This window comes from Schistocerca serialis, chromosome 6, assembly GCF_023864345.2.
Source record: "Schistocerca serialis cubense isolate TAMUIC-IGC-003099 chromosome 6, iqSchSeri2.2, whole genome shotgun sequence".
Taxonomy (NCBI): Eukaryota; Metazoa; Arthropoda; class Insecta; order Orthoptera; family Acrididae; genus Schistocerca; species Schistocerca serialis.
Window position 1 is genome coordinate 368,326,034 of NC_064643.1, and position 27,539 is coordinate 368,353,572.

The 27,539-nt window shown below is 44.3% G+C and overlaps 1 protein-coding gene across 1 annotated transcript in view; it reads right to left on the minus strand.

Moving 5' to 3' along the window:
- LOC126484299 (E3 ubiquitin-protein ligase LNX-like) overlaps nt 1-27,539 on the minus strand; it is a 668,372-nt gene that overhangs the window by 529,886 nt on the left and 110,947 nt on the right. The gene's annotated exons all lie outside the window — the stretch shown is intronic.

The window sequence follows — 27,539 nt, forward strand, 5'->3', positions numbered from 1 at the left end:
TTTAAGTAGTTCTAAGTTCTAGGGGACTGATGACCTCAGATGTTAAGTCCCATAGTGCTCAGAGCCATTTGAACCATTTTTTTGAACCATCTTCATATAGTTAAGGCTAACCGACCATTGACCTTCTTCTTCTGTGCTGGATGACCACAGTCACATCCTAATGCCCTTAAAATTTGGACACTGTGCAATTCGACCAACCAACCGAACGGAGGCCCATACTGAGACCCCTTTCAAAACTCTGCCAGGTACTGATAACATTGTCTCCCACGAGTTCACCGCGTCTCCGTGTCCTTCACAGTGACGCTGTGCATTCCCCTAATGCATGCCTGATAACAACACTGAACACGAACGAACAACTACCATGCACTCTGGTGGTCGTGCTACCTGTCAAAAAGAATTGCAACTCTAATCATTTAAATGCCAGCTGGTGGGATGTACGCCTACGCAGGTACACTGAATCCGATCGCGTCTTCCGGGTGCTTATTTTATTTTTGTCAGGTAGTGTATTTAAGCAGCTTTTGTTCCAGCGCTCCATACGTGATTGAACGGGAAAAACATCCAACATGTGGTACTACTGCAAGTGCCCATTTTCATACACTTCAGACTAGTTTGCAGAGTACGTATGTAGACGTAGAAGTGTGGACTGTCTCTCTACAAAGTCCATCTGCCACTCAGAGATCACGGCCTTTCACTGTCAGTCGTAAAGCCTCTCGGCTTGCTTCTGTTTATAGGCTCTCTAGCCTCTTTCTGCCGGGTTGTAGAGCAGTGGAAATGTAGAACGTTGCTGCGTGCCATGGAAGTTGGGCAGGTCTGGGCCGTGCCTCGGGTGAGAGCGTCACGCCTGCGCAGGTATTCCGGGCTGTGATGCCGGCTGCGTCACGCGTGGGTGCGTGGGGTCAAGTCCGACGTGCCGAGCATCCACCAGGCCCAGCTTCAACTACAAGTGGCCGCGCCCTCACCTGCTGGCTGTTCTGTCGTCGACAAGGTACTCCTGTCTGCACTGCCATCTTATTTTGTGACAAGCAGAAGTCGGGAGCAAACAAAACAAAATGGTTAAGGCGAGTATTATTGTCATCAGTCAACTGAAACTACTTCAGAAACGAATTGTGCGAGTCTAAGGATTGTGACCACGTGACATACAGAAGTTTGGATCGGTGAAGGAGGTGTGCTCGGATAGCCAGAAGTGGTTAAGGCGACCGCTCACGATAAGCGGGAAATCCATCTTCGAGTCTCGGTCTGTTACAAATATTCATGTGTCGCAAACAGCTGACGTCAATGTATAGTCCCGATATACGGATCTATTTCGTAATTAATTTATTCGCAAACCTGTGAAAAATTGCCTTCTGTTCTTCTCGACGGTATCCCAGTAACATATAAAATGGCGAAGACCTCGGGTGTTACTCTGGATGAGTACGTCAATTGGGTTGGTAACACCGGAGCCACATACAGGAAGGCTTCCGCATGGATCTGTCCCCTTCAGCTCTCGAAGCGAATTTCAGTATGGTGTGAAATGTACACTTGCGTAGTCACTCGTTCTGCCAAACTTGCATGAAATGCTTAACGAAAATTCTAAACTTGAACTAACCACGAATGACCGTGTGCTTGGGATCTGAAACATCCATATATTTCATCGTATCAGTTCTTTGTGCGCCCAATTAGTGTGGTTGGGCACCTAACATGCGTAATGTTGGCTTCATCAGGTCCTTATATATATATGTAGCGTAGTACCTCACATCACAATCATAACCGCAACACAAGGTCTCATTTACCTAGTATACTGTACCCATCTATACAACAAAAACGTTCGCAAACTCCTCTCCTGTTGCTGCTGTTCGCTTCTATAGCAATTCAACCCCCTGTTGCCTTTAAGAGACGGCCGAAGCACTTTCTTTGTCAACCTCGTAACTTTTTCGCAAGCATTAACACAAACGGCCAGCATCTCTCTGTCAAACAGTAATGCAGACGCTTCCATATTCTGGATCCAAGCACTATGGGACAACATCTGCCGGCCGGAGTGGCCGTGCGGTTCTAGGCGCTGCAGTCTGGAGCCGAGCGACCGCTAAGGCCGCAGGTTCGAATCCTGCCTCGGGCATGGATGTGTGTGCAGTCCTTAGGTTAGTTAGGTTTAATTAGTTCTAAGTTCTAGGCGACTGATGACCTCAGAAGTTAAGTCGCATAGTGCTCAGAGCCATGGGACAACATCTGAGGTCATCAGTCCCCTAGACTTAGAACTACTTAAACCTAACCGACCTAAGGACATCACACACAGCCATGCCCGAGGCAGGATTCGATCCTGCGACCGTAGCAGCCGCGTGGTTCCGGACTGAAGCGCCTAGAACCGCTCGGTCACAAAGGCCGGCGCTTCCATATTCTGCCGGTTACACAATATGCGGAGATCAAAAAGTTTTCGTTTGAGGGCATTGCTGCAGCGTATACGCAACGTAGTGCGGCTACGATGCGGGGCTACAGGGTGATTCTCTTTAACGTTTAATAAACCAAGCCCGAAGCGAAGTAGATGACGCTGAGACAAGTAATTTAATGTAAGACATATGGGGCCACAAATGTTGTGAAATATCGCAAAAGTGGACACCAAATGTTGAACGTGATACGTCACATCCAAAATACGGAGGGTATTTTCGAACATGTGCATGAAGGGATGACTGAGCGATGCAGTGCTTGCATTCAAGGAAACGGTGGACATTTAGAGCACCTTTTGTGAATGTGATCTCTTGTAAACATAAAATTTACAAAATCATTGTCATCGTTGCAAAGACGCAAAAGCTGTTCTTATTTTGTGTTTCTTTCCTTTTGTTACTCCTTTTTTTGTTTGCAGACGTTATCTAGCAGAGAGAAAAAGCAGGTCATTTACTGGTAATGACGCAGTTCGGATGCGTATACTCATCTGTTGTGACGCAGTACGGTAGGTTTTTGTTGTGCTGTAATTTGTAATAAACCAGCGGATACTACGAGGCTGGTACATCTACGTGATTACTCTGCTATTCACAATGAAGTGCCTGGCAGAGGGTTGAATGAACCACCTTCAAGCTGTCTCTCTACTGTTCCACTCTCGAACGGAGCGCGGGAAAAACGAGCACTTAAGTTTTTCTGAGCGAGCCCTGATTTCTCTCATTTTATCGTGATGATCATTTCTCCATATGTAGGTGGGTGCCAACAGAATGTTTTCGCAATCGGAGAAGAAAACTGGTGATTGAAATTTCATGAGAAGATCCCGTGGCAACGAAAATCGCCTTTGTTTTAATGATTGCCACTCTAATTCACGTATCATGTCTGTGTCACTATCTCCCCTACTTCGAGATAACACAGAACGAGCTGCCCTTCTTTGTACTTTTTTCGATGTCATCCGTCAGTCTCATCTGATGCGGATCCCACACCACACAGCAATACTCCAGAATAGGGCGGACAAGCATGGTGCAAGTAGTCTCTTTAGTAGACCTGTTGCGCCTTCTAAGTGTTCTGAATCGCATTCTTTGGTTTTCCTCTGCCCACAACATTATCTATGTTATCGTTCCAATTTAGGGTATTTGTAATTGTAATCCCTATGTATTTAGTTGAATTTACAGCCTTCAAATTTGTGTGACTTGGCGCGTAATCGAAATTATCGGATTTCTTTTAGTACTCATGTGAATAACTTCACACTTTTCTTTATTCAGGGTCAATTGTCACTTTTCGCACCATTCAGATATCTAATTCATTTTGCAATTCGTTTTGGTCATCTGATGACTTAACAAGACGGTAAATGACAGTATCATCTGCAAACAATCTGAGACGGCTACTGATATTGTCTCCTACCTTCAGGAACAATAGACGGCCTATAGCACTTCCTTGGGGAACGCCGTGTATTATATATGTTTTACTCGATTACTTTCCGTCTATTTCTACGAACTGTGACCTTTCTTAGAGAATATCACCCATCGAGTCGCACAACTGAGGTGACATTCCGTAGGCACACAGTTTGGTTAGAAGACGCTTGTAAGGAACGGTGTCGAAAGCCTTCTGGAAATCTGAAAATATGGAATCAATTTGGAGTGGTTCTAGGCGCTTCAGTCCGGAATCGCGCGACTGCTACGGTCGCAGGTTCGAATCCTGCCTCGGACATGGATGTTTGTAATGTCGTTAGGTTAGTTAGGTTTAAGTAGTCCTAAGTTCTAGGTGACTGATGACCTCCGATGTTAAGTCCCATAGTGCTCAGAGCCATTTAAACCATTTGGAATCAATTTGACATACCCTGTCGATAGAACTCATTACTCCATGAGTGTAAAGAGCTAGTTGTGTTTCGCAAGAACGATATTTTCTGAATCCGTGCTGGCTACGTGTCAGTAAATCGTTTTCTTTGAGGTACTTCAAAATGTTCGAATATAGTCTATGTTCCAAAACCCTACGGCAAATCGAAGTCAGTGATATGGGCCTGTAATTCAGCGGATTACTCCTACTTCCCTTTTTGGGTATTGGTGTGACTTGAGCAATTTTCCACTCTTTAGGTACGGATCTTACTGTGAGCGAGCGGTTGTATATAATTGCTAAATATGGAGCTATTGTATCAGCATACTCTGAGAGGAACATATCTGGTACATAAACTGGACCGGAAGCCTTGCTTTTATTAAGTGATTTAAGCTGGTTTGCGACCCCGAGATCTATTTCTATGTTTCTCATCTTGGCAGTTGTTCTTGACTGGAATTCAGGAATATTTACTTCGTCTTCTTTGGTGAAGGAGTTTCGGAAAATCTGGTAAACCAATTACTAAGTCAACACGTGGATGTAAACACATAATTGTCTCATGCAATGAAAGAAATATTACCTACCAGACACAAGAATCGAGCCCTGAGCCCCACGCACTATGGTTGCGTACTTAGGCCCGAAGCCACACAGCCGGCCGAAGTGGCCGTGCGGTTCTGGGCGCTGCAGTCCGGAACCGCGAGACCGCTACGGTCGCAGGTTCGAATCCTGCCACGGGCATGGATGTGTGTGATGTCCTTAGGTTAGTTAGGTTTAACTAGTTCTAAGTTCTAGGGGACTAATGATCTAAGCAGTTGAGTCCCATAGTGCTCAGAGCCATTTGAACCATTTGAGCCGGCCGGTGTGGCCGTGCGGTTCTAAGCGCGTCAGTTTGGAACCGCGTGACCGCTACGGTCGCAGGTTCGAATCCTGCCTCGGGCATGGATGTGTGTGATGTCCTTAGGTTAGTTAGGTTTAAGTAGTTCTAAGTTCTAGGGGACTGATGACCTCAGTAGTTAAGTCCCATAGTGCTCAGAGCCATTTGAACCATTTGAACCATTTGAACCGAAGCCACACCGATGTCAATATTTGTGTTGGGATGATCAGGTGCGACAGACCGATAGCCTCAAATGTCACATGTTAAATATTTGTCAATCACTTTGGGGTATTTCCCGACATTGGTGGCTCCCGAGTGTCTTATATTAAATTACTTGCCTCAGCGTCAGGCACGTTGCTTCAGAGATTTTTAAAGGTTAACAGGAATCACCCTCTGTAAGCATCGACACGTACGCGCGGGATTAGTGTGGTATTCGCGTCTTTCCGAAGTGCGTGCGGTAAACGTGGACGTTATTACGAAATGCGTCAAGTAGGACCGACGTGCTTTTATCTTTTGTTGGATGCCGAAGGACAGGCACCAGCAGACATCCTTCGGAGAACGAAGAACGCGATTCTACATAAGACCGTCCCCATATCGGAAATGTCGGAACGCAAAGTTACGGCTACTCTAGAGTGACACTCGAGCACCTGTTCTGTAGTCCTGATCCCTCCGCATGTGATTATCGCGCCTTTGGTCTCTTAAAAAGACCACGAAGGGTCGACGTTTGCTGCCTGACGAGGATTTGCAGCAGGTAGTTACGGACTTACTTCATCAAACAGGTATCTTCCACCAAGTGCGTCGGTTGGATGACGGCCTCAATATGCCTGATTGGCATACCGATTCTGGACTATACGATCTTCGAACGGATACTTGTTGTTCACCTCTTATACTTTCCGTTTTGCATCTCAGTTTGTCACGTCACTTTCTTTCCCTCGTTTTTCAGTATTTGTGTCCTATATATTTCTTCTTTTTCTTCTGTCCCACCACTTATCTCACGTCCATTGCTGTCAGTATCCTCGTTTTCACTCTGCCTTACTGTAGCCTATTTTTGATGCTCTAGTTTTCGTAAACTAAAATAAGCTGTACCTTTTCTGCTAAGTTAAACTGGATTCTACAATTTGTGTTATATTTATTTTGAAGTATTATATCTCAAGTTAAATGTAAGTCTCTTTATAACATGTCTGTCGCTATGAATATGTTGTAAAATATGTAAAATGCCTGTTAAGCGTGAGAAAGAGCCTGACTGGCCTAATCTTGCCAAGATAAACAAATAAATAAACATGGCCAGTCACGGATTAATCCCACTCCTTATAACTGCAAGTCTGGAGTCACACCATATCGCGCAGTGAGATGTAAAAGACAAAAAATGGTCGAGTGTATTAGTAGAAGCACATTGCTAACAGACAGAAATGTAGCAATTACTTTTGAAGAAAGCGTAGAGCGTAGAAAAATGAAATCATATACTGTTGTAAAGGGAGTGGAAAAAAAAGTACCACACGTGACAAGATATTATCTCAGTTAAGCAAGAAATGCAACTCATCCTGAAAAATACAAGTAAGACGTTGTTTCACTGTGTGGTGTGAAAGAATGCAAAACGAATTATACCGATTAAAGCAGAATATTTCATATGAACACCAGATCCCGAACTCAACAGTTTAACTAGCACGACGCCTGGTAAGCTTCTATTAGCGCCTAACAAAAGGAAGCAGGAGTATAAGTCAGTCTGTGGTAATACTCCGTATTTACGCTTCGGACTACGACAGCACTTTCTCCCCATGATGAGTCAGGCTATACCAGATTATGTAATTTATTCTGGTCGTTTTATAATATTGTAATATTCCTATTGTTCACACGTTTGCAGTAGATTTCACACAATAATGGAGTTCGTGAGAGCGACTAATGGTGCCATCTACTAATAGGCTACAAAATATTCAGATTTTAACAGGAAGAAATTAGGGAAGAAATATTGAATAGTTTAGTAGAAATTGTTTTTTACATAATTATGTCAGACGGGATACGCACTGAGACAAGTTTTAAGTCTTTTACCGCTGCTGGAAGTATACCGAAGGGATGCTACATTTCTCAGTAAACTTCCAACCGCTCATAAAGTTCTTTTAACAGCACTGCGCCGACTGGCTCGGCACTTCTAATGTATACACTTCCTCCAACAAATGCGGTCAGCACAGTCGTGCGCCACCGATGCGGCGGTAGCTCCAAGGCAACAGTAAACACGCAAACAGGCCAGAGTAAAACGCAGAGCACGACGAAACGAACCAAAGAGGTGTTTGCAGGCGTCGCGTGTTGTTTACAAGCTGTTATCTAAGGACGCCCCCGCTGTGTACACACTTCTGACTTGCTAACTCCCAGATAGCACCCTCTGCAAACACTGTGCATGTCACGCTTACCTGGTACACGGACCTAGTGCTCTAGCCTCTTACACCAACCTTCGTAATACCAAAGTTTTGTCCCATTGCCATGTTTCTTTCCGTAATCTTTATTCTCTGGGTAAAGAAACCAGGACTCATGAATATACACTACTGGCCATTAAAATTGCTACACCACGAAGATGACGTGCTACATACGCAAAATTTAACCGACAGGAAGAAGATGCTCTGATATGCAAATGATTAGCTTTTCAGAGAATTCACACAAGGTTGGTGCCGTTGGCGACACCTACAACGTGCTGGCATGAGGAAAGTTTCCAACCGATTTCTCATACACAAACAGCAGTTGACCGGCGTTGCCTGGTGAAACGTTGTTGTGATGCCTCGTGTAAATGCGTACCATCACGTTTCCGACTTCGATAAAGGTCGGATTGTAGCCTGTCGCGATTGCGGTTTATCATATAGCGACTGTTGTGACTTGGCAAGACAGCCAAGCCACTAGGAGGTGAAGCCGAAAGGCACGCGTTTAAGCTCACGCAGGCTGGCGTGAGGTCTGGAGCAGTTAAAGGATTTGAGTCTAGCAAATAAAGTACGTAGCTGTTGGAATACTTAACTTTAATCCATTAATGATGAACATCGGTCTGACGGTACATGCATCACAAGATAAACAGCAATTGATAATGGCGCCTTGCTAGGTCTTAGCAAATGACGTAGCTGAAGGCTATGCTAACTATCGTCTCGGCAAATGAGAGCGTAATTTGTCAGTGACCCATCGCTAGCAAAGTCGGCTGTACAACTGGGCGAGTGCTAGGACGTCTCTCTAGGCCTGCCGTGTGGCGGCGCTCGGTCTGCAATCACTGACAGTGGCGACACGCGGGTCCGACGTATACTACCGGACCGCGGCCGATTTAAAGGCTACCACCTAGCAAGTGTGGTGTCTGGCGGTGACACCACAGCGACATTGCTGCTCGCGTTGGTCGAGATCCAATGACTGTTAGCAGAATATGGAGTCGGTGGGTTCAGGAGGGAAATACGGAATGCCGTGCTGGATCCCAACGGCCTCGTATTACTAGCAGTCGAGATGACAGGCATGGCTGTAACGGATCGTGCAGCCACGACTCGATCTCTGAGTCAACAGATGGGGACGTTTGCAAGACAACAACCCTCTGCACGAACAGTTCGACGACGTTGGCAGCAGCATGGACTATCAGTCCGGAGACCATGGCTGCGGTTACCCTTGACGCTGCATCACAGACGGGAGCGCCTGCGATGGTGTACTCAACGACGAACCTGGGTGCACAGATGGCAAAACGTCATTTTTTCGGATGAATCCAGGTTCTGTTTACAGCATCATGATGGTCGTATCCGTGTTTGGCGACATCGCGGTGAATGCACATTGGAAGCGTATATTCGTCATCGCCATACTGGCGTATCACACGGGGTGATGGTATGGGGTGCCATTGGTTACACGTCTTGGTCACCGCTTGTTCGCATTGATGGCACTTTGAACAGTGGACGTCAAATTCCAGATGTGTTACGACCCGTGGTTCTACCCTCCATTCGGACCTGCGAAACGCTACATTTCAGCAAGATAATGCACGACCGCATGTTGCAGGTCCTGTACGGGCCTTTCTGGATACAGAAAACGTTAGACTGCTTCCCTGGCCAGCACATTCTCCAGATATCTCACCAATTGAAAACGTCTGGTCAATGGTGGCGGAGCAACTGGCTCGTCACAATACGCCAGTCACTACTCTTGATGAACTGTGGTATCGTGTTGAAGCTGCGTGGGTAGCTGTACCTGTACACGCCATCCATGCTCTGTTTGACTCAATGCCCAGGCGTATCAAGGCCGTTATTACAGCCAGAGGTTCTGGGAACTGATTTCTCAGGATCTATGCACCTAAATTGTGTGCAAATGTAATCACATCTCAGTTTTAGTATAATATATTTGTCCAATGAATACCCATTGATCATCTGCATTTCTTCTTGGTGTAGCAAGTTTAATGGCCAGTAGTGTATATTTTTATTTGGACCAGACCAGATTTGCACAAACAAGGCGGCGAATGCGCTACAGTCCCTCTTAATGCATATTTGGGAATTTATATCACAAAAAACCAAAAACTTAATGTACCACTTATTGCATGATCGAATAAGTTAATTCAGATTTTTTCCATAGCTGCGAATGGACTTCAGAAAGTAGGTTACACCTGCCGTCCCACTCTAAGACCATGCGCAACAAGAGTGGCACATAGTCAACAGAGAGTACATGTTCCGGGCTTTCCACAGACAAAGTGTTGCTGCGATATAGATAACAGGTGCGTCACAGAGTTAAGTGAAACTGCGCAGCAGCTCGGAACGTACTCCAGAGTTGAGGTAGGTGGGGACAGTCCAATTCTTGGCAGCAAAAAGTCTAAACTGTGTACAAGTTCACCGCGAATTTCAGGCGATATATGGACCAAATGCAACGTCGCGTCACCCAGCCCTAATGATACGGTGCCAACTACTTGAGCAAGGTCGCCGATGCTGATGCTGATCAGAAAGAAATGGAGGTCTTGGACAGGGACATCTGGAGAAAAAGGCATTTTCCAACGTTGAGGACGTTCACACAACGGTCCGTGAATGGCTCCGTGACCAACGAGCGGATTTCTGTCGTCAAGGAGCCGAGCGATTGGTGGAGCGTCCCGACGGTTGTTTACAGAGGCTTGATGACTATGTTGAAAAATAGTGTCGTGTATCTGCGTCACTTTGCCGCTGCAAAAAAAGTTACTTGGCCTGGAATTATACCGTGTAACTTACTTACTGACGTCCCACCATAGACCCGCGCGAAGAACCGGTTGTAATATAACAATTTAATGGAATATCTAATATAAAATTTCAACTCAGCCACATCTATAATGTTAATAACCCAAAATCTTATCACATTACAAAACTTAAAATATTTTAATGCAGCGGTATATTATAACCGTAATTGATTCGAAATATTTTTTTTAATGAAACACTAGTTCTCTTGTAGATAACGTTATACATCCCTTGTCATCTGTGACGTACACTCATTTTACGTAAAGTTATTTCAGCCTCTCCATTACGTGTTGAATATGAAGATATTAGGTTGGTTGGTTGTTTTGGGGAAGGAGACCAGACAGCGAGGTCATCGGTCTCATCGGATTAGGGAAGGACGGGGAAGGAAGTCGGCCGTGCCCTTTGAAAGGAACCATCCCGGCATTTGCCTGGAGCGATTTAGGGAAATAACGGAAAACCTAAATCAGGATGGCCGGACGCGGGATTGAACCGTCGTCCTCCCGAATGCGAGTCCAGTGTCTAACCACTGCGCCACCTCGCTCGTTGAAGATATTAGGAAAGTCATACAGTTGTAGTACGTAAGTGCAGACATCTGTAGACATCTGTTAGTGCTAACGGCGAGGTGGCGCAGTGGAAAGGCCCTGGACTCACAATTGGAAGAATGACTGTTAAAATCCCCGTGCAGCCATCCAGATTTAGGTTTTTCATAGTTTACCCAAACTGCTAGGGCAAATTCCAAGCTAGCACATTTAAAATAACACAGCCGATTTCTTTCAGCCTCCTTCCCCAGTATTAAGATGTGCTACGTCTTTAATGACATCGTCGTCAACGTGGCATTAAACCCTAATGTTCCTGCAGTAGTTCTCAGAAAGGCATTACTACTCTAATAAATACAGAAATTTATCTTAATTTTATCTATTGCTGCTACAGAGTTTCTTCCGTGACTAAAACAATTGCAATAAATAATGGGTCTTCAGAAAACTCAACTGACAATCTGTCCAACTAAATGCAGGACCACGTCTGCAATAGTAGTGCTACAGGAATAATAACTGACAACACGTATCTTTACAGGAGTACCCTATTTAGACATAGCACCGGAAAAAGATTGCTCACTTATTCAGAAACACCAATAGTAAAATATCATTCTCCACACACAACGAACTTGGACACCACTTCCCTCACACAATAAACACAAAGAATAACAGAACATGGTGGAATATATAAATTACAACTTAACAGTAGCATTTCATTTTACACAGGCGAAACGAAGAACTTTCCATACACGTTACAAAGAGCACACTGTTCCTTTTAGATATAACCAATTTGACAAATCCACAATAGCCAAACACGCGTACCTTAAAAGATACAGACTAACTGAGACTCACAATGCGTAATTGTACTCAACAGAGAAAATGTTTGTAGAAAACGTGACCTACTAGACCAATTAGAAATAGTGTTACACAAAGAAAACATGTCGAATGAACGAACAGTTAAGCAGCCACAGTTTTTTCAGTAATTTTAAAAGTTTATCTTTACCTAAAGAAACAAATATTTAATAGTGCAACCATTTGATAACATTTATGCACATTTGACATATTCAGAAATATTTGTTTTTTAAATGATATTCTGTATAATTAATAATGTAACAGCTTTGTATCTTCTTTGACATAACACCACCTGTATATTTGTAGAAACTGTATGTATGTCATGAACACGTTTACTCACACTGCGATTGAAAATCATGTATCCACGACTGGAAACATAAGATATTTTAGTTTTGCAAACTTATATTCACAATATACCGCTTTGTAATACACCACTGGGATCTTTTCAGCAACTGAATTAATCTAAATCAGAGAAAAATCGATGTAGACTGTCAAAGCAGATGAAGATGAGCTCTCTAGGGTTCGAAATGCATCGTGCACTGAAATAAAACCACGCTTGTAACTCAAGGTGATTGTTAATTATTTTACGAAATAAATTTATGTTTAACAGTCGTTTAGCAGAAGGTGCGTTACTGTTTCACAAAATCTTTTTGATGTACTTTGTGAGAAATACGTCTTGTAACGAATTTTTATACGACAGAAATATGAAGCTTTGCCGGAATATCGTTAGGTGCCGTACTGTTTCAGTTATCGGTAGATATCGGTGACTGAGACTCGGCAAAGCGATAATTGGAGCAAACGTTACTCGAACAATTGTGTATGCACGACACATCGCGAGAAGGACGGGATTGTCTTGTCTCTGTTCATGAATATTTGGTTCATCTGTCTTGCTTTTACGACCTATAGACAAGCACACATCCCAGGAGGATGCAAACGAGAGACACGAACGGAGTGAATCAGACACGACTGAACGACTAATGAAGGTTTGATTACCAAGGTGAGGTATAGTGCTATACACACTTGACAGAGTGCGTGCGACAAACTTACTAAGTCGCTGGTCAGGTGGCATTCACGTACCTCACGACTCTTACAACGCACGTGTCTGACCCCAGATTCAACCAAGTTCCCCAGTTGGTGGCTTCTCTTGGAGGTCCTAAACGGTCTACTTGGAAGGATAGCGCAATCTGATCTGAGCATTTTTTCACAGCAGCCTGTGGAAAGCTTGAGGCTTTAGTGAAGGCGGCACGCCACAAACCGTAGTTAGCCCGTGCGCTAGTCTTAAAATACTGAATGAACGTTATCGATTTGCTGTGACATTAAGAGTCACAGAGCTGTCGTAGTTTATGCTAGTCATGACATCCAGCATCGGAAGTAACATATTTCGTGAGAGTACTGAATATGGATTGATTTAACGATAAGTAGAGGGGGTGGACCAGTCCTCAGAGCGACGGCCTCAAGTGCAAATCGAAAGTAACTGCCACTTATTTGTGCTATGTATTTCTTTAGTCTCGAGGCAGGTACACTGCTATTCGCAACAGAAAGAGAGTTCAAAAACATCTTTCAAAACTAATGTGTGTTTAGAAAAGTGGACAAATTATTAATAAGGTAGGCCTACATTTACCTTCCTCATCAAACAGTGCCGTTACTCCCATAAAAGCGCCAGTTTTGTCCATCTAGAACGCTGAAAGATATGTAGCAGCAAGTAATATTCCCAAAGCAATTAAAAAACGAAATTACTAAATGTTCATGTGTTCTGGTAGGGACTAGTGAAGACAAACTTGTAATAATACAATTAAAAGACTCTTACTGCAGCAGTAACAACTGTCAAGTGCCAGATGCATAGTGCCATGTGAGACAATATAATCGTTATAATTATTATTCACCACCTCGTCTCAAGAGACAATATTGTTTAACTAGCCGCAACACATGCACTACTGTACTACAATGGAGACAGAGGGATCCTATATAAAACTCATTGTGGGCAGACTCTTGCATAATTTTAAGGAATACTCTTACAGATACTGATTATTAAATAATAAATTTTAACGTATTTTAAATCCGTTACTTATTCCATTTACTTACACTGTTTCATTGTGTGTTAATGTGGTTTCGTTGTTATTACCAAATCAGTTTTGATTAAGTGGTAGGTACTTTTTGTGGAGTACTATTACCACATTCTTGCTTTAAGCTGGTCCTTTACTTCGACAAACACTGTTCAATGATTGAACAATTCCGCAATTATAGCAATATTTTTATTTGACAGTTCTTAACAATTCCTAGTAATGAAAGTAACGGCCCAATTTCTAAGAGTTATGTTTATCATATAGTACACTTGCCTTTTGGAATAAACAGCTGCTTGGCTCTCTTCTTTGGGATCAGTTATGTACTAGAAAAGGGGCTTATAACCCGAAACCTTTGTCGCACACTAATAATAAAGTTTGTGACACAAGGTTAGAAAAGCGTTTCATTTAGGTAGTATAAACCGCTATAAACTGTCCTAATCTCCCATAGTTACGTTTCGCTTTGTGCTATTGTCAACAGATAATATTTTTGTGGCTATGCAGGGTACTTCAGCTTACATTTTAGACTTACTAATTTTAAGTTCCTCTATGTTACAGTACCACTTGCAAAATGTCTCCTCTATTATTTCCAGCTTCAGCTCCTACGCAATATTTTCGCCACAAACTCTCCCCATTTTACACTCATTTGCGAGTAAATAGCGACCGTAGAGCGAGTTAAAGAAATGCAGTCAGAACTGAGAGACAGCATTGTCGCTGATCACAGGTTGGTGAGATTACTAGTGTAGAAGGGTCGTATGCAGAGGCGTTCGCAAAGAACGGGAGACGAACAGGGCGTGAAGCGAGAACCGCCACTCTTTTAAATACAAATTATTTAGGCATAAAGGAGACGACTCAACGAAAGGCAGAAGCGCTGAGTTGTCGATAGGTAAACAAAGAAAAGATACAGAGCTTTGCTACGTTTCGGAATGAACTTCTATTTTCAATCTTGTAGGAAAAACATGCACGCACGCACGCACGCACACACACACACACACACACACACACACACACACACACACACACACACACACTAACTTGCGCACGCGTGTCTGCGTACAGTGTTCTCAACTTCCCGTACTCTTTTAGATACAATATGTCTTGTATATTTTCTTAAATATCACCGAATCATTCATGTAAAAATGCCAATTTTAGAATCTTACTGCCTCTTGGATAAATTTCTGCGGATGTCCACGGTGCTGAGTTCATGGTCATGTATATATCTTCCCAACGGTGGAACTACCGAGGACAAGTCGATAAGGCAATTTTTAGCCAGTATGCTTCTGTAAAAGTGCTTTCACAGCTTTCAGAGTTGTATCAATGTGAGCACCGTGATCTGTCCACGTAGGAATTCGTAGTTTGTGATGTAACATGGAGCTAGTTTTGTCTTCTGTAAAACTCGTTCATAACTTAAAGAAGAGAACTGCATTTCTAGTCATCCATTTCCCACTTCGTGTTTCTCAGTTCAACTCAGTTCGCGGAAGATCACGCGGAGGAACATCTGCCGTTTCCTGTCGGATCTTCGGTGACTGAGCTAATTGCTAAGGGATTGAGGTTCCGCCAGGTGGACGCTTTACGGCAGCGAAGTCAGTGAACTCCTTTGCTTCGAGAAGCGGCAACGGCGAGGTGAAGGAAAGCCTTCAGCCCATGCAACTTGATTCATGATCGTTGACCTCGTATTAAAAATGCAAGTAGTCTTTCAACAACTGTATTCACTCAGGTTTGACAAATTTTCCTAACCAGTGATACATACACAGGCAGCAAATGTAATAAAGTCATATTGCGAAATGCAACTACTAGTGCTTATTTAGTAAAACAGTGGTATACCTAGTGCCACTCAATCTGCGAAATATAAATGAACGTGTTAAGAATATAGAAGGAATCCACGCTGTATCTTTCTTCAAAGGCCAAAAAACGCATTTAAAATTTTTCAAGTTAATTGTTACGTCCAGTAACTGTAAAATAGTTAACTAACATCGCATGTAAACCATAAACTAAATGTAATTTTTGAACGTGAACACCCGTGTGACGTTTAAGTCGTCATTCTTAAACCGGTTACAGGGCTATTTCTTTGTAATAAGTAGCAGTAATAACAGTACCTGATTGCTAGTTCTTCGTTTTTTGTTTTTAAGCATTAACCTGTATTTTCACTACCCCACGGTCTAAACACACCAATTTTCGGAAAAACAGCAGTACACAGTCCACGATCCACCTTCAGTACCGTATTGAGGTTTTGTACGTGACTACGAGAATGAACAGCGAATATGACGTGACGCCGATTATGGTACCCTGCTCAAAATGCATAATCTCGTTAGCTTGAGCTGTTCGCTGTATTCATTAGCACACTCCACTTCTTCGGGACTGTACAGTCATTTCTGTCCGCTTGCCAGTATGGCATATGCGTCAGCGAAATGCGCATGTTATGATCTGCTTCTAAGCATATGAAATTGCAGCCCAGTTTTTCAGTTACGGTTTACAAAATGTTTAAATGTGTGTGAATTCCTAGGGGACCAAACTGCTGAGGTCATCGGTCCCTAGATTTACACACTACTTAAAATAACTTATGCTAAGAACGACACACACACACACCTATGCCCGAGGGAGGACTCGAACTTCAGCGGGAGGGACCGCGGAATCCGTGACATGACCCCTCTAACCACGCTGCCACTCCACACGGCTATGGTTTACCTACAGACTGCAAAATAAATAAATACTAGGTTATAAACTCGAATTGACATCGAGGTTAATAGAGACGTAAGGTTCCCTGACCCCTCTAACCACGCGGCCACTCCACACGGCTATGGTTTACCTACAGACTGCAAAATAAATAAATACTAGGTTATAAACTCGAATTGACATCGAGGTTAATAGAGACGTAAGGTTCCCTGACCCCTCTAACCACGCGGCCACTCCACACGGCTATGGTTTACCTACAGACTGCAAAATAAATAAATACTAGGTTATAAACTCGAATTGACATCGAGGTTAATAGAGACGTAAGGTTCCCTGACCCCTCTAACCACGCAGCCACTCCACACGGCTGTGGTTTACCTACAGACTGCAAAATAAAGAAATACTAGGTTATAAACTCGAATTGACATCGAGGTTAATAGAGACGTAAGGTTCCCTGACCCCTCTAACCACGCTGCCACTCCACATGGCTATGGTTTACCTACAGACTGCAAAATAAATAAATACTAGGTTATAAACTCGAATTGACATCGAGGTTAATAGAGACGTAAGGTTCCCTGACCCCTCTAACCACGCGGCCACTCCACACGGCTATGGTTTACCTACAGACTGCAAAATAAATAAATACTAGGTTATAAACTCGAATTGACATCGAGGTTAATAGAGACGTAAGGTTCCCTGACCCCTCTAACCACGCGGCCACTCCACACGGCTATGGTTTACCTACAGACTGCAAAATAAATAAATACTAGGTTATAAACTCGAATTGACATCGAGGTTAATAGAGACGTAAGGTTCCCTGACCCCTCTAACCACGCGGCCACTCCACACGGCTATGGTTTACCTACAGACTGCAAAATAAATAAATACTAGGTTATAAACTCGAATTGACATCGAGGTTAATAGAGACGTAAGGTTCCCTGACCCCTCTAACCACGCGGCCACTCCACACGGCTATGGTTTACCTACAGACTGCAAAATAAATAAATACTAGGTTATAAACTCGAATTGACATCGAGGTTAATAGAGACGTAAGGTTCCCTCGGTTGAACATGGATGGCGGAGGATGTGGCTACCTTGTCCAAGTAAACACTCAAGTATTTGTACAGATTTAGGAAAACTACAAGAAACCTAGATGAGAATGGCGGGAATGGAATTTGAACACCGTCCCCTCCAAAATCGTTTCCTATGTCTGCACCACGGCGCTATCTCAATCAGTGAATGATATCTGTAAGTAAACTATTCCCTGTAACCCGACGGAAAGATTTCCAACTAGTTCCAAATCTTGACATGTGCAAAGTAGGCACTTCTTCAAACGAAAGAGTGTACGAGGGGAGTTCAATGAGCAAATCAGACATATCGTTCCATGATAAGAACATTTCGAAACAAGAGTGGCTCATTGTCAGATGAGAGTAATTGTTCCGGGTTACCAGCAGACACAGTTGTGCTGTAATACAGTTAACAGATGTTGCACAGTTGGGGAGTGAAATGGCGCAGAAATGGAAACGTACTCCTAGGATGAAGTATGCGGGACAGTATGATTGTTGTGGGCAAAAAGTCCGAATTATAGACAGATTAACCGTGAAATTCTGGCGGTTCATGGACAAAATGCAGTGTCGCGTCCAGCCCTGGAGAAATGGTGCCAACAATTTGACGAAGATAACACAGACGTCGGTGATGAAGATCAGAAAGGAAGGCCATCGACATCATGTACAAACGACAGGCAAATTATGTATTGATTCGAAGCAGTCTCAGTTTTCCGAAAGGTGAGGACATCCACACAGCGGTTCTCAAATGGCTCCGAGAGCAAGAAGTGAATTTCTGTCATCGAGAGTCAGATGGTTCAAATGGCTCTGAGCACTATGGGACTTAACATCTGAGGTCATCAGTCCCATAGAACTTAAAACTACTTAAACCTAACTAACCTAAGGACATCACACACAGCCATGCCCGAGTCAGGATTCGAACCTGCGACCGTAGCGGTCGCGCGGTTCCACACTGAAGCGCCTAGAACCGCTCGTCCACAATGTCCGGCTGTCATCGAGGAATTGAATGATTGGAGAAAGCTGCGATCGTTCTTTACAGACACTTGGTGACTACGTTGAAAAATAGTGTCATGGTCTGTGTCACTTTGTGGTGTAGTGCAGCGTTCAGAAACAGTCATTTGGCCAATCATAACGATGCGTTGGTACGGTATGTGCTGATAGGGAGCGTGGGCGAGGAAACGTGCCGGTGGTCTCACTGGACATTGTTCAAGTCATCACCTACTGATAAACACACAATCAGCATATTACACTGAGATGACGAAAGTCATTGGATACCTACTAATATCGAATCGGATCTCCTTTTGCCCAACACAGTGCAGCAACTCGACGTGGCATGAACTCAACAAGTCGACGGAAGTCCACTGTAGGAGTATTGAGCCATGTTGCGTCTATAGCCGTCCATAACTGCGAAGTTGTTACCAGTGCAGGATTTTGTGTACGAACTGACCTCTCGATTACGTCCCGTAAATGTTCAATCAGATTCATATTGGGCGATCTGGGTGGCCAAATCATTCGCTCGAAATGTCCAGAATGTTGTCCAACCAAATCGAAGGTGACATGGTGCATTGTCATCCACGAAAATTCCGTCGTCGTTCGGGATCATGAAATCCGTGAATGGCTGCATATGGTCTGCAAATAACCCAACGTAACCGGATCACAGTCCATTCCATGTGAACACAGCCCACACCATCAAGGAGCCATCACCACCTTGCACAGTGCCTTCACATCAACTTCAGTCCTTGGCTTGTTGTGGTCTGCGCCAGACTCGAACACTACCATCAGCTCTTAAGTCGTCGGCACACGGACGGTGCATCTGAACGTTGAGCGTTGAGCGTGCCGAGTTTCTGACGTCACAGCGTCGTATAGCACGTCCGGGAGTCTTTCCGAACGCGCAGAGTAATATCTTGCATGTCATATGTTCAGAGCGTGCGTCTGAGCGTTGACCAATGAGATGGTACAACGTAACCTACGTCACACGCACGCCGTCTCCCTTCAGTACAGAGTTGTGAGGCGCCATATTGGCATTCATTTCAAGCCTGTATGTATATATGCCGTTTCTGAGCACCAGCAAATTGAGAATCACTCGAAAACCCGTTGTTAACTGCGTGATTCGTTCCTATAAAATAATGAGAAACATCATATTCGTGGCAAAAGAATTACTGCAACTTGCGTATTATGAGAGTAGGCTATTTAAAGGCAGCGACACACTGAAGATCCACCCAAAACGCATTGTTCTTGGTACAACTTCATATAATTAAATTTCAGTTAGTAACATATCTACGATTAAGGTTTTCAGCAACGGTTAACATACAATAATTGGAGGTTCAAGGTATGTTGTTCGTGTAGCGTAATGAGTAGTGTCAGTGTCCTGAGCAGAGGTGTCAATGGGGGCGGCAGTTCGCGTCTTGACGCTTCCATATTCTTTTTCCCTTAACATTCGCGTTTTTATTGGGTTCTGATACTTTATTATTAATTTAATATAAGTATATATTATAATATTTGATGTTATGTAAACCATTTTTGAGGGGTGACTTTCTTCTATTGGCTTAATCTACAGGGCAGCTTGCGCTACTTGTAGAAAGATATTTTGCTCCTTTTTCTTTTACGCTTCGTAATTCACATATTGCAAAGATTGTGCTACTGGGTAGGAACAGTGCTCATGTAAGACTGACCTTGGGGTTTTACTAAACTGTGGGAATGATGAAATAACCAAGAACCAAATTAGTACCGCACTGTTTGTAATGGAACTTTTATAAGCCTGTGTTCTTATTGATTGGACATGGTACTTTCCTTTTCGTGAACGATGCAGGAAATGTGCGTTTTAATAGAGCTAACGTGGGAATTTTACGCGCCCTTTAAGTAAAAAGTGTGATTTACGAACTGGAAACATCCCACAACTGCCGCTGGAGTGCGTCGCGATAGCGTATACCACGTTGGGGCCCACGTACCGTATGCACAAGTCGCACCGTTCCTGAGCGTTCAGGAGCACGTGGAAATTGGCACGCTCAACGTTAACGTTCGACAGCACGGTCCGTGTGCCGACGGCTTTACGAACTGAAATCGGGACTCACCAGATTACAGTTTTCCAAAGGTCTAGGGTCCAAACAATGTAGTCATGAGCCCAGGAGATGCGCTGCAGACGATGTCGTGCTGTTAGCAAAGGCACACGCGTCGGCCGTGTGCTGTCATAGCCCATTAACACCAAATTTCACCGCACGGTCCTAACGTAAACGTTCGTCGTGCGTCCCACATCAATTTATACAGTTATTTCACGCAGTGCACCTTGTTTGTTAGCACTGACAACTCTACGCAAACGTCGATGCGCTCGGTCGTCAAATGAGAGCCGTCAGCCACAGCGTTGTACACTCCTGGAAATGGAAAAAAGAACACATTGACACCGGTGTGTCAGACCCACCATACTTGCTCCGGACACTGCGAGAGGGCTGTACAAGCAATGATCACACGCACGGCACAGCGGACACACCAGGAACCGCGGTGTTGGCCGTCGAATGGCGCTAGCTGCGCAGCATTTGTGCACCGCCGCCGTCAGTGTCAGCCAGTTTGCCGTGGCATACGGAGCTCCATTGCAGTCTTTAACACTGGTAGCATGCCGCGACGGCGTGGACGTGAACCGTATGTGCAGTTGACGGACTTTGAGCGAGGGCGTATAGTGGGCATGCGGGAGGCCGGGTGGACGTACCGCCGAATTGCTCAACACGTGGGGCGTGAGGTCTCCACAGTACATCGATGTTGTCGCCAGTGGTCGGCGGAAGGTGCACGTGCCCGTCGACCTGGGACCGGACCGCAGCGACGCACGGATCCACGCCAAGACCGTAGGATCCTACGCAGTGCCGTAGGGGACCGCACCGCCACTTCCCAACAAATGCCACTTCCCAGCAAATTAAGGACACTGTTGCTCCTGGGGTATCGGCGAGGACCATTCGCAACCGTCTCCATGAAGCTGGGCTACGGTCCCGCACACCGTTAGGCCGTCTTCCGCTCACGCCCCAACATCGTGCAGCCCGCCTCCAGTGGTGTCGCGACAGGCGTGAATGGAGGGACGAATGGAGACGTGTCGTCTTCAGCGATGAGAGTCGCTTCTGCCTTGGTGCCAATGATGGTCGTATGCGTGTTTGGCGCCGTGCAGGTGAGCGCCACAATCAGGACTGCATACGACTGAGGCACACAGGGCCAACACCCGGCATCATGGTGTGGGGAGCGATCTCCTACACTGGCCGTACACCACTGGTGATCGTTGAGGGGACACTGAATAGTGCACATCCAAACCGTCATCGAACCCATCGTTCTACCATTCCTAGACCGGCAAGGGAACTTGCTGTTCCAACAGGACAATGCACGTCCGCATGTATCCCGTGCCACCCAACGTGCTCTAGAAGGTGTAAGTCAACTACCCTGGCCAGCAAGATCTCCTGATCTGTCCCCCACTGAGCATGTTTGGGACTGGATGAAGCGTCGTCTCACGCGGTCTGCACGTCCAGCACGAACGCTGGTCCAACTGAGGCGCCAGGTGGAAATGGCATGGCAAGCCGTTCCACAGGACTACATCCAGCATCTCTACGATCGTCTCCATGGGAGAATAGCAGCCTGCATTGCTGCGAAAGGTGGATATACAGTGTACTAGTGCCGACATTGTGCATGCTCTGTTGCCTGTGTCTATGTGCCTGTGGTTCTGTCAGTGTGATCATGTGATGTATCTGACCCCAGGAATGTGTCAATAAAGTTTCCCCTTCCTGGGACAATGAATTCACGGTGTTCTTATTTCAATTTCCAGGAGTGTATATGACAAGAGGAAACGCCTGAAATATGGTATTCCCGGCACGGCCGGCCGGAGTGGCCGTGCGGTTCAAAATGGCTCTGAGCACTATGGGACTTAACATCTTAGGTCATCAGTCCCCTAGAACTTAGAACTACTTAAACCTAACTAACCTAAGGACATCACACACATCCATGCCCGAGGCAGGATTCGAACCTGCGACCGTAGCGGTCGCGCGGTTCCAGACTGAAGCGCCTAGAACCGCTCGGCCACTTCGGCCGGCTGGCCGTGCGGTTCTGGGCGCTACAGTCTGGAGCCAAGTGTGTGTGCCGGCCGTGTGGCCGAGGCCTAGTTTCGCCAACATGCAGTGATTGGAGCTCTTACACTAACTGGTCCAACCGCATGTTATTTGCTACCAAATACAGTGAGCAAGTCGATTTATTTCGGCAGTCTGCTCTTCCCTCCTCTCCTTTGTATATTACAGTTTAGTACACCTAAAGATGGGATTTAAAAATCCAGAACTGGTCGTAGTTTAAATTAATAATTACTACAACTGAAGCGGATATCTCCAACTTATTGGGGATCTTCGACATACCCAGTCTCGAGTTACTAATTGAAGGTTTGTAAGGCCTGTGGGGCATTATTGTCAGATTTTGCGAACATATCAGGTCGCATTCTCAAGGATTCCGGAGTGTTTATGTAGAGGTAGAGCGTGAATAACCTCAGGCTAAATTGTTCATGTGAGAGTGAACACATAGGCTGAAAAATTGGAACTAGTACACTCGCGAACAAAGATGACTGTTTAGAAAACTCAAAAAACCAGTTTTCGAGATAGTATTTGTGGAGCTCTTGAAAGTTACAACTTCGCATTTTCGCAGGGACTTTTGAGAGAAAGATAGATTAAGAACTAGCGCAGTGTGTACGAGGGTATGATGAAAATTTCCTGTCCTGCGGTTAAAGTCTTTTTTACGCTGTAAGTACAGTTACCTTTTCACGTAATATCGGTTTAGATTACTGGCCCTCGTTCAGGTTTTGTTTTCGGTGAGTAGGTTCGATTCTGGATGGTGTACAAAATTGCTCTTCTGCGGCAGTGGTAACCTCTGAATTTGTCTCCAGTCATCTTCCTTCTACAAATATCTTTACAGTCAGAGTCAATGGGTGCCGACTTCGGTGATTACGGATGATATTTCAGCAGTCAGTACTTAAAAATCCCTCAGATTTTTCCATTTCCAAAGCACCTACTACGCAACCATATATGTTCAGGAAAGTCAATTTCTAATCCACGTCTTTCGTTTGTTAATTAGTAAATCATTTTGTCCACAAGACTTATGTAATACTTTCAAGTTATTGTTTTACATTTTGTAAAGTAGTAAATAAAAACAACAGATTTTTATTTCAGAAGTCGTAGGTAAAGCAGGTAGCAGACTTCAGATAGTTAAAAGTTTAGTGGAAAAATGAAGTCAGCAGATAAAGTAGGTTCCTTAAAAAAAACAGCCGTGAACTCATACTGGAATATTGCTCAAACGTGTAGGACCTGTACAAAATAGGCCTAACAGGGTACAACGAATGGTCACATGTTTGTTTGACTCACGGTAATACTGAAAAACCTTATCTAGCAGACGCTTTAAGATAGACGTCAACTACTCATCGAAAGCCTTACGAAATTTCAAAAGCCAATGTTAAGTGAAGAATGCGTTGCAGCCCCATGCGTATTGCTCCCATACTGAACGCGAAGACAAGATTGGACTATTATTTTCTGTTTACCTTTGCCCACGGTCAGAAATATTTCAGAAAGATAACATTTCTCTCTTGGACTGTCATTCGGCACGACAGTAATTTCGACCTATTCCGCCATTATCATGTGACAGCGTACTTTAAAACTCGTCAGTGCATATCATTCGTTTGAAGAAGACACTGTCTGCTATTTTGGTGTAAATACACTACTGGTCATTAAAATTGCTACACCACGAAGATGACGTGCTACAGACCCGAAATTTAACCGACAGGAAGAAGATGTTGTGATATGGAAATGATTAACTTTTCAGAGCATTCACACAAGGTTGGCGCCGGTGGTGACACCTACAACGTGCTGACATGAGGAAATTTTCCAAACGATTTCTCATACACATTTATTTATCGTATGGCAATACAGACACATAAGAAACAAGGAGACAAATCACTAATATAACAAACGTTAATAATTGCAAACCAACATTACTAATATAACAAAGTTTACGGATTACAAACAAACATTAAGTCTATTAATATAATCTATCGACTCTGGAGTTGCGAGCAGGAAGTCATCGGGGCTCCCATTATAGGCTCTTCTGGAACACTCTTCAACAATGTGGCTGAAGGTCTGACTTTCTCCGCAGTCACACTGAGGGGATGGTATTTTACCACATTTATACAGGAAAGAAGCAAATCTGCCATGACGAGTTCTAATCCTATTTAGAGTGCACCACGTTTTGCGTGGTAGGTCAAAACCAGGTGGCTTTTGTGTGATGCAAGGCATGCTATGATTTTGCCATGCGTTCCATTTTTCACACCATGCGATTGTGATGCTGAAACCTTCTTGTACATAGTTCCGTGCTGTTCTTGTTGGCGGGTTCCTAGATCTAAGCCTATTAGTGTTTGCAGCCTCAATGTCTTGGTGGATTGGCAGGTTTCGATTTCCCATAAAACAGCAGTTGACCGGCGGTGCCTGGTGAAACGTTGTTGTGATGCCTCGTGTAAGGAGGACAAACACAAACCATCACGTTTCCGACTTCGATAAAGGTCGGATTGTAGCCTATCGCGATTGCGGTTTATCGTATCGCGACATTGCTGCTCGCGTTGGTCGAGATCCAATGACTGTTAGCACAATATGGAATCGGTGGGTTCAGGAGGGTAATACGGAACGCCGTGCTGGATCCCAACGGCCTCGTATCAGTAGCAGTCGAGATGACAGGCATCTCTTCCGCATGGCTGTAGCGGATCGTGTAGCCACGTCTCGATCCCTGAGTCAACAGATGGGGACGTTTGCAAGACAACAACCATCTGCACGAACAGTTCGACGGTGTTTGCAGCAGCAGGGACTATCAGCTCGGAGACTATGGCTGCGGTTACCCTTGACGCTGCATCGCAGACAGGAGCGCCTGCGATGGTGTATTCAACGACGAACCTGGATTCACAAATGGCAAAACGTCATTTTTTCGGATGAATCCAGGTTCTGTTTAAAGCATCATGATGGTCGCACCCATGTTTGGTGACATCCCGGTGAACGCACATTGGAAGCGTGTATTCGTCATCTCCATACTGGCGTAGCACCCGGCGTGATGGTATGGGGTGCCATTGGTTACACGTCTCGGTCACCTCTTGTTCGCATTGACGGCACTTTGAACAGTGGACGTTACATTTCAGATGTGTACGACCCGTGGCTCTAACCTTCATTCGGTCCCTGCAAAACCCTACATTCCAGCAGGATAATGCACGACCGCATGTTGCAGGTCCTGTACGGGCCTTTCTGGATGTAGAAAATGTTCGACTGCTGCCCTGGCCAGCTGGTCAATGGTGGCCGAGCAACTGGCTCATCACAATACGTCAGTCACTACTCTTGATGAACTGTGGTATCGTGTTGAAGCTGCATGGGCAGCTGTACCTGTACACGCCATCCAAGCTCTGTTTGACTCAATGCCCAGGCGTATCAAGGCAGTTATTACGACCAGAGGTGGTTGTTCTGGGTACTGTTTTCTCAGGATCTATGCACCCAAATTGCGTGAAAATGTAATCACATGTCAGTTCTTGTAAAATATATTTGTCATATGAATACCCGTTTATCATCTGCATTTCTTCTTGATGTAGCAATTTTAATGGCCAGTAGTGTAATTGTCAGTGTAAATCAGAAGATACAGGGTGGTTTTAATTTCAATTTCGCTACTTGAGAGGTGCCTCACGAAAAAAAGCGTAATTGTATGACAATGAAACTCTATGGGAACATTTGTAATAACATGCGGAGGAGAAATAACTAATAAATCATTGAAAGAATTACTTTTTAATTTCCATATGAGATGGTAATATTCGTTAGTTGAGTATCATGTTTACGTTCCAAGTTACTAACGCTGAACAGTATGGCGACTGTCCGCACCCACGACAGCATGGAAACACACTAAAGATACCACTTCACAATTTTTCTCAGCACTTTTCTAACCGTGGACCATGGAATATTCAGCTATCGTGACACAGCTCGTGCATTTCTTGAGATCGTACATTGCGTCCAATAATCTTAGAAGTATTTTAGTTCTGAATAACCTGTGTTGACATGGTTTCCAAACCAAAAAACAGTAAAACTCAAATTATCTGACAGTAATGCCGCAAAATTTAAGCAGGTAATATGAACGAACATATGTTATATATTTTAACCATTTCCTATTGTAAAAGATCTGTAAGCTACATAAGTCTCTTTGTTGGTAGAAATTTTAAATAAAAATGTTACCTCATTTTCACGAGTTCTTGTCTGTATTCGGGTTCGTCGTGCGGCCTGTAGTCGTGTGAGTTTCCAGGATATGTTTCGAAAGCTTGGGTACCGCGGAGCAGATGTTCCAGCAAATGGAGATCTGACTCATCTCATTAAACGGGGCTGCTGACCTCCCAAGACGTTCCCCCATCCGCCATCCCTTTCCCTCGCGCAGGAAAAGTACCGTTTATACTGCTCTTCCCGCAGTTCCCACCATGAGTTAGTCCTGCAGCGGCCGCCGAAGAGTTTTTCAGTTTTTAGCTTTATCTTACGGAACAGATGCCTTTCCGTGAGAATGTACGTTCACATTTCTTCTTAGTCGAAGCACAGTAAGTGGGAATATATTACCAGCGAAACGGAGTGGTTAGTCCATACAGATGCTACAAGCGGCAGTAAAATGAAAACGAGACAGATGGAAAAAAAAGTAAGTAAACTGTTTATTATTTCAAAAGTAATAGCCGTAACCGTTAATATACGCACTGTCAAAAAAAGACGATCAGTGCCTTCCTGGAAAAACGTTTCCGGTTGCCTACGGAATCCTGATTGTACCCAGGCGTGCTCCTCTTGATGCAAGGCAAATAGATGGCTACATGTTGCCGAGGTTATTTCGAATTAACTGCAAGAGTTTGCTGGGAATTTTCTTTCGCAGATAGGCCGGGCGTTTCATAGCATCTTACCAATAAATGCAAGTAACTATTTGTTTTTCTCCACCAGAGCCAACGTGATCATTCCATTTCACTTAGTAACTATTCAGCTTCCCAATTTTTTTTAAAAAACTAGAGCTGCTATGGTATA